Source organism: Episyrphus balteatus, chromosome 1, assembly GCF_945859705.1.
Source record: "Episyrphus balteatus chromosome 1, idEpiBalt1.1, whole genome shotgun sequence".
In the NCBI taxonomy this organism is placed as follows: domain Eukaryota; kingdom Metazoa; phylum Arthropoda; class Insecta; order Diptera; family Syrphidae; genus Episyrphus; species Episyrphus balteatus.
Genome location: NC_079134.1, coordinates 80,355,285 through 80,368,406, shown reverse-complemented (window position 1 = coordinate 80,368,406; position 13,122 = coordinate 80,355,285).

Sequence of the window (13,122 nt, the reverse complement as noted above, 5' to 3'; positions counted from 1 at the left end):
AACCTAATGGGAATAGCCCGACAGGACAAATAAGAAATAATAATGCATCAGGCCAAGCTAGAAATAATGGGTATAATAACCATCCCCAAAACATTCAAAATTCAGGTCAACATAGATCAAGACAGGCTAGAATAGAACCTATGGAAGTAGACTATTTAAGTAATAAAGAAGAAACCAATCAAATAGAGAATCACGAGTTTTTTATCAACTAGCCTCGGATGCAAGAAAAATGTGCATACAATTAACTTTTGAAAAAACAGATTATATAGCATTGATTGACACAGGATCAACCATTAGCCTATTAAATTCAACTAGAGTTCCCTCAAATCTTTACGAAACACGAGCACAAGTAAAAACAAAATGTCCAATACAATTTAATCAGCCTTGCAATGCAAGAATGAAATGGACAAAAGTAGAATTAAATACGATTTCCCAATAGGAATGGATTGGATAAGGAACAATGCAAAAACTATAGACTTAAAAAATGAGGAAGTTATTTTAGTAAATGGTATACATCTTCCATTCTTAACCACATTACTTGAAGAAGTTAATGTGTTGGAAATAAGTGAAGTTTGTAACATTCAAACAAATCACCTCAATGAAATAGAACAAGAGTCTGTAGAAAAGCTTTTAAATAAATATAAAAAATTGATTTTCAAAGAAGGCGATCAGTTAACAAACACTAGTACAGTAATTCACGAAATAAAAACTACTACAGACCAAAAAATTAACTCTAAACTATATAGGTATCCACCAAAACATGAAGTCGAAGTACGTAGGCAGATGGAAGAAATGGAGAAACAAGGAATCATTCGAAAGAGTAACAGTCGTTACAGTTCACCAAATAGTTATTCCGAAAAAACTTGACAATACCGGCATACAAAAATACAGGATTGTCGTTGATTATAGAAAGTTGAACCAAGTAACCGTAGATGATAAATACCCAATTCCCAATATAGACAGTATATTGGATAAATTAGGGAAATCACAGTACTTCAGCACATTAGATCTGGCAAAAGGTTACCACCAGATCTTATTTGCAACAGAAGACATTGAAAAGACAGCGTTCGTTACTCCAGCGGGTCTATATGAATACATCAGGATGCCATTCGGGTTAAAGAATGCAACTGCAACGTTTCAGAGACTTATGAAAAATATCTTACGTGATTATACATATAAATAAAATATGCGTAGTCTACTTAGACGATATTTTAATATTCTCTACAACATTAGAAGAACATATGCATTCTCTAGAAAAAATATTTAAACAATTACAAGATCATAACCTTAAAATACAAGCAGCTTTATGAAAAGAGATACTGAATTTCTCGGTCATATTTTGACTAAGGAAGGGATTAAACCAAATCCTAACAAAGTAAAAGAAATTGATAATTTAAAGATACCAAAAACAGAGAAACAACTTAAAGGTTTCCTAGGGATGACTGGGTACTATAGAAAATTCGTAAGGGATTATGCTAAGATTGCTTATCCTATGATAAGATATTTGAAAAAAGGTGAAACAATTAATATTAAAGACCCTCAATATATTTCAGCATTCAAAAACCTTAAAGATTTAATAACTTCACATCCAATTTTAAAATATCCTGAATATGACAAACCCTTTGTAGTTACAACAGACGCAAGCAATTATGCCATTGGCGCTGTTCTATCCCAAAACGGGCACCCGATATGCTTCGTATCCAGAACCCTTAATAAACACGAACAAAAGTACAGTGTAACAGATAAAGAGTTCCTGGCAATTGTTTACTCAGTCAACTATTATCGACCATATTTATATGGAAATCATTTTAAAATTGTAACTGATCATATTCCAATAAAATATCTAAATAGCAAATATAAAGGAAAGGAGTTCTCCCAACGAAATCAAAGATGGCTTTTGAAACTTCAAGAGTATAATTTTGAAATCGAATATTTAAAAGGGAAAGAGAATAAAGTAGCAGATTTCCTAAGTAGATTAGAAAACACTCCCAAAATAAACGAGGATAATGATTCAGAATCTAATATGGAGCTTACGGAAACAATTCATTCAGTCGAGGAACAGCATTTAGATCATATAGGAATAAAAGAGGAAATTGTTAACAAATATAAAACGCAATTAATCCTAACTTACAGTATAATAACAAACGAAATAGAAATATTGCATGAACGTAGAATTATATATCTGAATCCTCTTGAAGGAGTGGACAAAATAAAAGATGTTCTAATTAGAGTAACTAAGAAAGGAACAACAGGTATATATTCTGAGGTAGAAGATCATGACTATAATAAAGTTCAACAAGTTATAATTCAATTATTCTCCATGAACAACAAAATAAAATTCATTAAATGTACTAAAAGAGCAGCCGAAATCAAAACCGAGGAGGAGATTCACAAACAGATTTCCCTCTATCACACTAAAGAATCTATGCACAGTGGTATAAACGAAACATACTACACGTTGAAAGAAAAATTTTTTTTCCTAAACTTCACGAGCAAATACAGATAGTAATTAACAATTGCAAAAAGTGTCAGGAAATAAAATACGATAGGAATCCCATTAAACCAAAATATAACTTAACAGAGACCCCAAAACATAAAAATGAAATAATACATTTAGATATATTTCACATTGAGAAAAAAGCTATAATCGACAAACTTACAAAATTTGCAGTAGGGTATGTAATAACCGATAGAAATTGGAGAAGTAAAAAAGCAATTATTATTGAACATTTCTCAAAATTCGGTAAACCAAAAAAAATAATATCAGATAACGAATTCAAATCAGAACATATTTTAGATTTTCTTAATAGAAGCGAGGTCGAAATACACTTCACGAAACCTAATAGCCACACAGGGAATGTGGATATTGAAAGATTGCATTCAACTATTTTAGAAAAAATAACAGGCATTGAAGAAAAAGATTTATCAATAGAAATGAAATTGCAATTAGTTCTAGATAATTATAACAACAGATATCATTCCACGATAAAAACCACAATTGATGAATTAGTACTTTATGAAAGAATCCAACAAACGAAAGTTAAGAAAATTAACAAACTTAATGAAAAACGCGAAACATATTCAGAAGAAAGAGAAGTAGGACCAATCAAAAATTACAAAAATGTTCGACATAAAGAACAACCTAGATATAAAATTAAAAATCTCAATAACGTACACATTAGCAATATTAAAAGACCTTATAAATTTTCAGGTAATAATGCTCCTAGTACTACTAGTAACACAAACAACACACGGCATACTTCAAACAACACTAATTAATGAACAAACAGGTTATTTAAAAATAAAAATTAAAGATCTAGAAATTACTAACCAAACAAATACAATTCTACATATTATAGACCCAGAAGAAATTCTGAACACAATAACACTCATACAAACTAACATTAAACACTTACAGATCGAAAACAAAGATATGATATTTCAAGAAATAGAAACAATTATAGCAAAAATTAAGTCGATTACACCTAAAGAACAGAGAAGATTTAGAAGAGGTTTAATAAACGTAGTCGAAAACGTAGAAAGATGGCTCTTCGGAACCATGGATAATGAAGATAGGGAACAAATTTGGAACTATTTAAGTATATCAGAAGAAAACAGCCATAATGCAATTGATGCAATAAATGAACAAATTAAAATAAATAAAAATTTTAATGAATCGATAGAAACATTAAAAAAAAAACAATTTTAGATGATAGAGAAAAAATACTGAATACTTATAACAGAATACAAAATTCTATTTCAAAAATTGTAAAAAACCAATTATTTTTAGATCAAATGACAAAATTAAGTTTTATAGAAAATAAAGTAAATCAAATTCAAGATAATGTTGTATCAGCAAAATATAATATAATACACCCCAGTATATTGACATTGGAAGAACTAAATGAATATGAAATTGATTTGCATAAACTTAAATTAATTAAAATGGGTATACTAGAATACAAAAACAAATTTCTCATAATCGCCATTAAAATTCCAAGAAATTATGTAACAGTAGAACAAAAGTTAATTTTACCTTTACCAAATGATAAACATTTTGAAATTGATTACGAAAACGAATATATAATAGAAATTAATAATAAAACATTTGTATACCAAAATGATGTAACTGTGCAACAATTAAAACCAAGCAAACATTGTATCCTAACTAAAGATTGTAAATTGAGACATAACAACAAAACTCAAATACAAATAATAGATGATGAAACTTTAATTGTAAAATATGCATACAAAGAAAAATTAAAACATAATTGTGATGACAGAGAAATTGTATTAAACAACAATTATCTTATTAATTTTTTTAATTGTCAAATATATTTGCTAAAAGAAATTTTTTATAATAACAAAACAATTGTTCAAGAAAAATATTTTTACCCCGAAAATAATTTTAATACTTCTTTTAAGAAAACCATCACTTTTGATGATATTGTTTTAAATAATTTTGAAAATATAAAAGAAATTAATGAGTTAAGATTTCATAAAAATATATCATATGTAATAAACATTAGCATGATTATAATGATTATTTGTATAGCAGTAAGCATAACCTATTTCTGCAATAAAATGTATAATAAAGCATACAATGTAAGACAAGTAAATTATAGAATTCAGGAGAATTCTTACTCAAACCGAGGAGGAGTTACATATGATATAGCAGCAACTACAATTCAACCGATAAGTGCAGCGTCGGCAATGAAGGGTCAACAGCACGATCAACCAAAAAGTGCAGCATCGGCTAATAACGGTCAACAGCACTTCCAACCAATAAGTGCGGCATCAGCAATAAAGGGTCAACAGCTCAATCACCCACTAAATGCAATGTCAGCATTAAAAGACTATAAAAGCAAAGGCATAACCGATCAGAGGGGCCCAATAATACGTATGTAACCCCAATGATCGCAGCGACGCTTGGACGGCGGATCATTCTGGTTTCTTATTAGTTTGTTGCATTTAGTATAAATTAATAAAGCGTAAGAGGCCTGTGGCCCAATAAAAAAAAAAAATAAATAAAAAGTTTTTTTTTTCTTTCTGCGGCCACATAAAACGTAAATCGCGTGCGTGCGGGGTTATATAATATAAATATGTCCTTTTGTTTTTCATTGCCTTTGTTTATATGTTGCGGATTCGGTTTTTTTGTGTAGGTTACCACAGAGAATTTTTGCCATTTTAGGTATAATAGTTATATTTTCGCGGGGGAATGGGTAAAGGGTTATATAATTGTATTTGTGGTTAGAATGCACTTGATGGTATTTATAGAAATAGTTTTGCAATGGATTTTCAATTCAGTGTCTTGTTCGTTTTTGAATGAAGAAGAAACTTTTTATGTTTTGATCTAGTTTTCTGAAGTAAATTGAAACGTAATAGAAATAATTGAGATTATAGTGCTTAGCTAATCAATCAAATAAAATTGAGATTTACATTGTGATTGTGTGATTGATATACCTACCTACATATTTGCATAAACATAATTAGGTAATAATATTGGTTTGTTTGGTCTATCCAAATTCACACAGCTATATGTATTTATTCAAGGCTACATTTTATACACAGTCATAATCATAATTATCAAAATTTATTCTCGGCTAAATATTTAGCCCAATCAGCATGAGGCCTAAGTTTCAAAAAATCAGTTCAGGAGACACTTTTTGCCTCATTCTACATCAGGCATGTCAAACTCAATGGTTACAAGGGGCCAAAACAGCGAGATAAAAATTTTTGTGGGCCGCAGAACATGTTAAGCTACAATTTTTATATGTAAAACAATTTTGTAAAAAAAACAGCGAAAATGATGAAACTATTTTTTTTTTCATTTACCATTTTTTTCTCAGACCAAAGTTAGTTATTCAGGATTTTATAAGTAACTCATTCCTCTTAATGACTGAAATAATTGCTCGCTTCGACAGGTACCTACTGTGAAATTTACAAACGATTTTATATGGCAGTTTTCAAGTGCACAAAAATACTTCTAAAATCGGGCATTTCAACGAATTTGGAACTTACTTCGGAGTCAAATTAGAAATCGCTTTCCTCCATTTTCACATCACTCGGCATTAAATCTATGTTTATGGAACTAATCGAAAAAAATCAAGCGAACTTGTCTTTCAAGAAATATTCTGCAAGCCTTTTTCGTATTCAATTTTTTAGTTTAGATATTTTGCGTAGTATTTTTGATACGTTTATCTTCTGATGTTCCAAAAGAGCTAGGTTGCATTTGAATGCACATTTGCATTTGTATGTTGCATTTGTTCACATATTCGTTATATTATGAATTTTCCTCGCAGTTTTGAGTTTAACTCAGATAAATTTTTTGTAACATCTAGGTAGGTAGATAGCAAGATATGCTGGTTTAAAGACTTATTCATTAAAAACTAAAAAAATTCCCAAGCCCCAGAATCGTTGGTAGGTTAACTCAGAATATTCGCTTCCTAGTTCACTTTAAAAAATCACATAACTTACCCTGATTTAACCCACGAGAGCTTATAAAATTTGTTATTTTTTTTTTAGTCGAGTCAAATTAGACATAAAATTTGTAAAATCTCGGAATCCAGGGAAAGTCGATGCATCTGAAAAACGAGTATAGGGCTGCATTACTAAAAGGTCAAATAAGAAAGTTAAAAAAAAAAATTTCACCGCTAACGATTACAACAATTTGTATGGACCGTTTACTGTCAGTCCGTATGCAAGCGTTCAATCGGAATTGCTGTCTCATTTTAGATTTTGCTCAAACTTTGTAGGGATGTTCTCTAGGACTGTAAGGAAGCAAATCCGTGATGATTTAATTTTAAGTTGCGTGGTTTCCCCGCTACCCGCATTCGAACTTTTTCAGAAGGTCATTTTTATCTTATTATAGCTTTGCCTCTACTAAAGATATCTTTTTGTTTGAAACGGAATTTTAAGGCTTAAGAATAGTAATTTTTGAAAATATATTAAAAAATTACGTAATAATTAACCCTGAATTAAAAATAATTTTTTAAAAACTTGTAATTTTGCTGATTTTTCATGGTTTTTGACTGGCTCCAGAACCTTGGATATTATATGTAGGAAGCTTATACTTACCAAATAATAAATATAGATATTTTTCAACAAAATACATCTTAAATGAGTTCGATGGCTGTACTCCTTATGCAAAAATTTTAAGTTCAAAGTATTGAGTATTTTAAAAAAGCTAATTTTTATACTGTCATTTTATACGATTTGACTAAACAAAGAAATGTGAAACTTACAGTGTGTTAAGCTAAGAGTACGAACTAAATATGCTATTAATTTCATGCTTCTATCTTATGTCAAACATAGTGCAATCATAGCCTTAAGTAGGGGTTTTTTTTGGCTTTTTAGCATTTTTGCGAATTTTCAAACAAGCGGTACACTAAGAAGATATGAAAATAACACAATTTTATTTAGAGGACTTAAAGTTAAAAGTTTCAACTTAACACACTGTTAGTTTCATGTTTCTATCTTTAGTCAAATTGTAAAAAATCATAGTATAAAAAAATATTTTTTCAAGAAACTCAAAACTTTGAACTTAAAATTTTTGCATAAGGAGTACAGCCATCGAGTTCATTTTAGATTTATTTTGTTGAAAAATATCTATATTTATTATTTGGTAAGTATAAGCTTCCTACATATAATACCCAAGGTCCCGGAGCCAGTCAAAAACCATGAGAAATCAGCAAAATTACCAGTTTTTCAAAAATTATTTTTAATTCAGGGATAATTATTACGTAATTTTTTAATATATATTCAAAAATTACTACTCTTAAGCTTTAAAATGGCGTTTCAAACAAAAAGATATCTTTAGTAGACGCAAAGTTATAATAACATAAAAATGACCTTCTGAAAAAGTTCGAATGCGGGTAGCGGGGAAACCACGCAACTTAAAATTAAATCATCATGGATTTGCTTCCTTACAGTCCTAGAAAACATCCCTACAAAGTTTGATCAAAATCTAAAATGAGACAGCAATTCCGATTGACGCTTGCATACGGAATGACAGTAAACGGTCCATAAAAACTGTTGTAATCGAGAGCGGTGAAATTTTTTTTTTTAACTTTCTTATTTGACCCTTTTATAATGCAGCCCTATACTCGTTTTTCAGATGCATCGACTTTCCCTGGATTCCGAGGTATAAAGCTAATTTGACTCCACTATTTGTTTTTTCCCATATTTATTTGTTGATTAGGAAAAAAGGAGGTGCATGTGTGTCGAAAGCTGTGAATTATAATCTAAAACTCAAAATTAATAAAAATGTGGACTGGGCCGCAAAGTTATTCGTTGTGGGCCGCATGCGGCCCGCGGGCCGCAAGTTTGACATGCCTGCTCTAATGGAATATGTAAAAGACCTATTAGCAAAATATGCCTATTACCAGACTGTGACCCAATTAAATCGTGTTACTAAAATCAATGCGTCATTGTAGGCCGAGTAAGTGGCGGCCAGAAATCACCACTTAGCAATGGCAAGGTTGATCTTAATGCATTAACAATTTTTTTTTTTCTTTCTGATAATCTATCAGCGGGGCCGGTAAGTTGAAGATATGGACTGGATCATGTGTATGATATACATCAGAATATTTGTTTATGTTAATAAGATTACTTGTTCCAAAATTACTATATTTAAAAATATGTTTTTGAAGTTATAACTTCTTTAGCGGCGTTGGAGAGTAAAAATTTCTTTTTTGACAAGAATGTCAAAGGGATTAACGGTGCTCCTAGTCACATGAAATCAAAACAAAAAACTGTCGGCAAGGTAGTAACTATACAGGGTGATTCAAATAATATTTTTGAGATTAAGGCTGGACCACATGGGAAGGTACGCGGTAGCGGTACGGGTAACGGTATGGGTATGAAAAAAATTCCAAACTGACACAACAACGTTCAGATGTGAAATTTTTTGTATACAAATATCGTTACCGCTACTGCATACCTTCCGATGTGGTCAAGCCTTTACACTTCTTTAGCGGCGACGGATGAAAATTTACTCTTCTGTAAAGAACTTTCACAAGGATTAACTCGTAGTGCCATCTAGGTTATTAGATGGTAGGTACCTATTACAAAATTTTGTTTATTATTTTTTTTTACGACAAAAATTTCAATTGTAAAATAATAAAACAAAACATTTTACTATTTATTTTGGAAATATGTATTAAGCCTTAACTACAATGACCTAAAAAGTGAAAAAGTGGGAAATTTACAAAAGTAACAAATTTGATTTCTCTCTATTGCTATTTGTTTTTGGAAAAAACTACAAAAATTGTTTTTCAAACCAGAAAATAAGCTTTCTGCATCATTATTTTTAATTTTGTTGTCGGAAAAACTGTCACAAAATGAGTTTGAAAATTTTTTGACTTTTTGCAAAAAGTGGCCGTTGTAGTTATACACGGAGAAAAATGAATCTAGTATTTTATACTCCATATGACTAGTAAGGAAATTAAAGTAAAAAGCCCTAGATTTTAAGTAAAATTTACCTTACGTATTGAACATTTCTTGGTTCCGTAAAGTAATTTGTACAAGAAAATTATGGTGAACAAAATAAAGTAGTATATACCTTACGAGTAGCAATATTTTCTTTACGTAGAGTAAAATAAACCTTCATCCGAAAAAGTGTATGACTCTTTTCACTTTAAGATTCTAGTAAAACATATTTTACAAATTTAACTATTCTGTGAATAAGTTTTACCTTACACTAAGGTAATAATATTACCTAATTCTAGGAATTTTCCCCTATACATAGTAATAACTCTTAATTGCTGTCATTGAAAAGTCTGCCATTTTGTCTTCCATGTGTTTTGGAAATTTTTTTTGTCAAAGCTTTTAGGTGTCCGGGTGCGGAATAATTAATAAAGAAATAAAATCTGTGTTTTTCTTTTGGAAGTGAAATGGTTTCATTACTTTTTGTGTTCCTTTATGCGTTGTTATTGGCTCCGTATTTACGGATAGCATATTTTTTTCTTGTGTTAGAATAATATATAGGTATCCATATGAATTAACATCATTCAATCTAATTAATTCATGAAGAATTAGATAAAAATTGGATCAAATAAAGTCAATTCCATTTTTATTGATGATGATGATATTTTCCTAAATAAAATTGTTTGTTTGCACCTTACAAAATTATAATAAACTAGGTAATTTATTTAATTATTGAAAAACATAACAGGGTCATACGTTACTTACTTCTAAATAGCTTTGAGGATTAAGTACGTGTTACCTAGTTATGCTTTTCAATAATTACAAAATTCAACATTTTTATTTTAATTTTTGTAAGATAAATGCATACAATTTTATTTAGAAAAATGTCATCAATAAAAATGAAATTGACTTTATTTGATCCAATCTGGAACTTAATTATATACCTTCCATAGAGAAGTTCAATTTACTTTAAAAATCAGTATTTTCAGCCTTATAGTAAGGTAAAATATGTACCTAACTTTCTAGTAATTTCTATTAGAAAGTCATACAAAAAAAGGCTTTACTGTAAAGTTAATCCTAAGCTATAAATTTACTAGAAAAGTAAGGTAAATTCCATTTTATTGGGGAGTCATCCCTATTTAAACTTTACATTAAAGTTAAATATACCAGAAATAAGGTAGTTCATACCTTATTTTTTCTCCGTGTACCTTAACTTTGCACACCAAATTCTTTTTAAATTAAAATCAATAAGACCAACGCACATAGTAGACAGACAATAGAAAAAATAAATGACTGACTTTTTTTCCTTAGTTCAGCTTAAGAAAAAAATCGCTTTGATTTTTTTTCCTTCTCTTTTATTTCGTGGTTTGGAACTTTTTAAAACGTAATTTACACTAAAACTATAGAAAATTCCATCATTAATTTTAACATCGGAAAGCTATTTTTTTCGCTTTAAGGCATGGTCACACCAGAGGGTATGCGGTAGCGGTACGGGTAGCGGTAACGATATTTGTATTTAAAAAAATCCAAATCTGAACGTTGATGTGTCACTGACACTTCAACGTTCAGATGTGGAAATTTTTTCATTCAATTACCCGTACCGCTACCGCATATACCCTTCGGTGTGGCCAAGCCTTTAAGGGTTGACGACACCGAAGGGTACACGCGGTAGCGTTGCGGGTAATTGTATGAAAAAAATTCCACATGTGAACGTTGATGTGTCAGTTTGGAATTTTTTTCATACAAGTACCCGTACCGCTACCGCATGTACCCTTCGGTGTGGCCAAGCCTTTATAGTTTTACACATAACACACTTTTTCTTTCATGAAAAATACTTTTTAAACAAACATGGTAGGTTTCCTCTTGTTTGTGGTGCGCAAACTGCAAACAGTACATTACAATTGACAATCGAATGAGTGACAGTCAAAGTAATTACACAGGGATGTCATATGAAATGTTTGACTTGGTTTACACTGTTTAATAATTCAGTCAGGTTCCATTGCATTATTTTGAAGAACATTCAATTTGGATAAAATATTTTATCTGTGATGATTAATAGGCTGTTTTCACTATAGCTAAAATGTGATAAATCCGCAAATTATCTAATTTCGAAAAATGTCAAATCGTATAGAAATAAAATTATTACCTAATTTGTGAAATTATCTCAAATGGGTACTAGAAGTTTTATAAAATTTATTTTTGGCAAAATCACTGCTTAACATTAATTTTCAATGCATTTGAGTGAAATCCGCTCAAAGCATGCACGATTGTACTAGAAGATTTATAAAACTAATTTTTAGTAAAATCACGGATAAAAAGTAATTTTCAATGCATTCCAAACAAACAATTTTGGTTCTATAAAGCTTCACAGATGCAATCCCGACTAACAAATTTGCTCCTATAAAGCTTTACAGGTGTTAATATTGCTCCTGTAAAGCTTTATAGAAGGGATAATGTTTGTTGGGATTGTTGCTTCTTTAAAGCATTATAGAAGCAAAATTGTTAGTAAGGTTTGTCTGAAACCGGCTTAAAACAATTCACGATTAAATAAAAATTATACAAAAACTGTTTTTTCCAAAAGCACAGTTTAAAGATCATTTTCAAAAGTCCCCTTCTATTGAAGGTGGTCGTTAACTGTAGTCCATTAATTAACTATTCATGCTTTTTTGGCGAGTAGAGGGGAATTCCCAAGTAACAATTTAGCTTTCATAAGGGTCAATGCAAGCTATTTTTTGGCTTTCATAACATATCTGCAGGATAAAAACTTTGCATACTTACAAGAACCTCTTGGAACAGGTCTTATAGAGGCCTTCTGTCACTTGAAAATAAAAGGCTTCTTTAGAACGGTTCAAACAGGTCTTAGCCCTGTGCCATTGGAGGTGGTAGTTTACTCATGAGTAGATCTAGTACTACAAATAACACACGATCTTCTACTCGAGGAGATACGAAAGTGTAGTTGTTGTAGTAGATTTCTACTCACGAGTAAACTACCACCTCCAATGGAACAGGGCTCTTATAAAGGTCTTCTTTAACTGATATTTACAAGGCTTCTTCTTAACACTTAAGGAGACCTCCTTTCTTTCCAAAATGGATGACTTGCGTAAGTAAGCCTTAAACTAAACGTATACAAACTATAACTTGTCGAAACAAAAAGGACCTTATGCAAGTAAAATTGTTACTTGGGTTGTATTGATTCGTTGAAAGTGCGGTCCATTGAAAAGCTTTAGTGAGCTAAGCTACTGCCTTGCCACCTCCCAAAGTAACAGGGCTAATGCATTTGAAAATAACTTTTAATCCGTAATTTCGCCAAAAACAAGTTTAATAAAACATTAAGTACAATCGTGAAATGTTTTTTACGGATTTCACTCATATGCATTAAAAATGACTTTCAACCCGTGATTTTGCAAGAACAAGTTTTGTAAAACTTTTAGTACAATCGCGAATTATTTTAAGCAGGTTTCAGGTAAATGGATTGAAAATGACTTGTAACCCGTGATTTTGCCAAAAACAAGTTTTGAAAAACTTCTTTTACCCATATGAGATAATTTCAGGTCAGTTCAAATATTAAAATAATTTATTTTTCTATACGATTCGACACTCGAAATTAGAAAATTTGAGAATTTATTTCATCTTATACTATGTTTCCACCTACGCTAAATCCGAGATTTAGCTAAGTAGATTTAGAATAAATCTCGG